Here is a 3,345-nt window from a genome sequence, read left to right on the forward strand (position 1 = left end):
TTACTGTTGTTCTTGCTGTGACACAATTGCTGGCAAACAGTGTTATGGTGTTCCCATTTTTCTGAAATGTTAAGATTATATAAAACACTTTTACAATGTCTTTTTGAGGCAGGGATTTATTGCATATTTAAGCCTTGACTAGAACTCACTAAGTGTTCAGGATAGTCTTCAATTCCTTCCTCAAACTCCCAACTTTAGGGATGAGAGGCAAGAGCTACCATTTCTATCTTTTCTACATTTTACTCAAGGTTTTCTCTGTTTCTTCCTAAGGCCTTCTTGGGCATTAAAACCATAAAATACTCAGACTATCTTCTCTGTATGAACATTTTCTGCAGATAGAATTCTATTCCCAATTCTGAAAGATTAGACACTGTCCTTCACATCTGCCATCACTCTTTGACCTCAGTGAGAAGGAGGAAGATGACCAGGTAAGACAGCACTGGCCACACTGTCAGTGAGCAATGCGGTGGTGTGTGTGATTCTAATTGTGTGCAATACACATTGACTTTTATTTCTAACAGAGGAAAGGGATTCCCATGAAACATGATTATGTAATCAATATTAAACAAAGGAGCCTTGGAGACCTAAGAACTTAAGTGCTTATTTTTATTTATATTTTGATAAAAGTGAAAACATCTGCGAATTTACACTCAAGATTGTGGCACATACCCTTGTCCAGCAAGGATGACATGACACAAGAGTTCTTCCCACACAGTTTATTTCAGGCACTTTTAGCAATCTTCTGACTGACTAACTTCTGACTTCTTCTGACTACTTCTAACTTCTTCTGACCCCGGGGAGACCCTGCCCACAGGCTAAATACTTCATGGGCAGCCAACCCCATTAAACCGCATGGTACATGCAGATAGGCACATATATGAGGAGGCAAGCCTGCTGGATCAGCCTTAGCCAAATAAGGATGTCTTTTGTCCCAGAAAGCACTCACCATCGGGCTGGTGGAAGGCGGAAACCATCACCATCTTTAGGCGTGGCACATCGCGGCTCTCCACAGTTCCCCCTTTTTGTTTTTAAACGAAACAGGTGAGAGTATAGGTCTGATCTCAGGATGATCAAGGGCATCATACTAACCCTCCCTAGATATCTCTACCCAGGCAGTGCTAGACCCCTCCGGTACCAGTTTTTGCTGAGGCGGGAACGATGATGGGATTTATGGGGGAAAGGACGGTACCAACCCACATCAATCATACATGCTCTCCTTGAGACCACTAACAGCATACAGCATGACTCAAGTGCAGTGCTTAGCCTTACAACCTGAACGTGACGACTTCAGGGCTTAATGGCTGCAAGCCAAGCCTGGGTGGACTGTCCTGCCTCAATGGCTGAAAAGGCTTGAACCAACATGGCTGCAGTATGCCTTTGTGTAGCCCTTATCTTACAAATGCACCACAGGCCAACAAGGGAGGCAAGCACCATGAGTACTGCCATAGATCTTATGCCTACCCACTCTTTAAGATGATTAACAGCTGAGGCAATCCACGATGACAATCCACTGGTGAGGGACAGGTCAACTCTAGTAGAATTCACATGCACCACGGCCAGACGCAATTCCTTCAGGGTTTCTTCAAACTCCAAGGACCAATTCTGCAGCAAAAAACTAGATAAATGCCTAGACAAATTAGCAGCATGGGTATAATTCTGATATTGAACAGAAGTGACACACAATCCTTGCATTTTCCATTCACATCCCAACTGAGCAATCTGCCACAAGGTATCTATTTGCTCCTGCACAAGATCTACTCGTTGATTCACAATCATCAATCCGCCTTAGGAGGAACAACAATATGAACTAACTAGTACCCTCGGAGCTCCCAGGGTCTCAACTACCAACCAAGGACTGCACATGGAGGGGTCTGATTGTTCAGGCAGCATGTGTATGGTAGAGGATTGCAAAGTCGATCATCAATAGGAGGAGAGGACCTCGGCCCTTTTAAGGTTCTGAGCCCCAGTGTAGGGGAATGCCATGGCCAGAAAGTGGGAGAGGGCGGGGTGGCAGGCATGGGGAGGGGGGAGGCAACAGGGGTTTGTTTTTGTTGTTTTTGTTTGTTTCTTTGTTTTTTGTAGGGGAAACTGGGAATGGAGAAATTCGCATGTAAATAAAGAAAATATCTAAAAAACAACAAAAAAAAAATCCGCCTTTTACCTGGGAATTCAATGATGTCTGTACATCCAGAGCATGAGGCACAGTGGCTGATAAATTATTTAATGTTGTTGCTGTTTGTATAGTACTAGAAAGAGCAATGGCTGAGGTAGTAGCTCCAGACGCCGCAATGGTAATAGCGGTCATGATGGCAGCAGTAATGCCAAAATCTCTTTTTTGTCTAAATAATGTTAATGGGCTAGGGTCCTCCACCAGAACGGGAACATACCGTGGCATGTGACACAGCCACAGGATAAATGCTAGCATCCCAGCAAAGGGCATAGAAACATGTCGCATTAGTACAATTCAACCATCCATTACTAAGACTACCGTTACTAACCAACCAAACAAAAGGAGGCCAAACACATACTGGCATGGGCTTAAAAGTTACATTAACAAATCCTGCAAAGCTCCCTCTACTCTGACCGCCTCCCAGGAGAACATACCCTATGACATGAAAAAAATCTGGCGGGGTCGGCAGAGGGGAATTATCAAAAAAGCCCCCAAATCTACTAAAAGACCAATTAAACTGCCCCAAACAATGAATACCTCCACCAATCATGGCGAATGGGGTCAAGTCTGTGCAACTCCCATTTACTCCACAAAGGAGCCAAATGTCAAAGGGATTCACCGCAGTCAAAGAAATAGGATCTTGCTTAGTAAAATTCTGTCCTGCACAGGTTCGATTAAACTCAGTACTCACAGGCGAAAATGTAAAATAAGAATTTACAGCCCAATTCACTTCTCTATTCTGACATCCTGTCCAGGGAAATTTACCATCACCTCCAATATCCCCGGTACAGAACGGAGCCCACATAGGTTGTGGAGGGCAAGGCTTATTTCTGTCTTTGCTGGGCCATCGGCCCGAAAGCCAGGATGCATTCACAGAAAACTGTCCCGGGGCCCAAGGCTGCTCAAACCAGGCTGCAGATTGATTATACAACATAACACATTTAGACTTCTCATTAATATTCTTTTTTTTTTTAAACTTTTATTGCATTATGATGAGAAAAGTTACATGATTTCAATTTATCTGAATTTGTTAACATTTAAAAACATATTTCAATTAAATATAATCGAATCACATTCTCGTTTCCCTTTTGTACCACTGCTTCTCCTAGAGACCCCCTTCAATACCTACAATATCTTTTTTGTCGTATTCCTTAAAATTTATAAAATATTATAAC

Source organism: Mastomys coucha, unplaced genomic scaffold (assembly GCF_008632895.1).
Source record: "Mastomys coucha isolate ucsf_1 unplaced genomic scaffold, UCSF_Mcou_1 pScaffold22, whole genome shotgun sequence".
Lineage (NCBI taxonomy): Eukaryota > Metazoa > Chordata > Mammalia > Rodentia > Muridae > Mastomys > Mastomys coucha.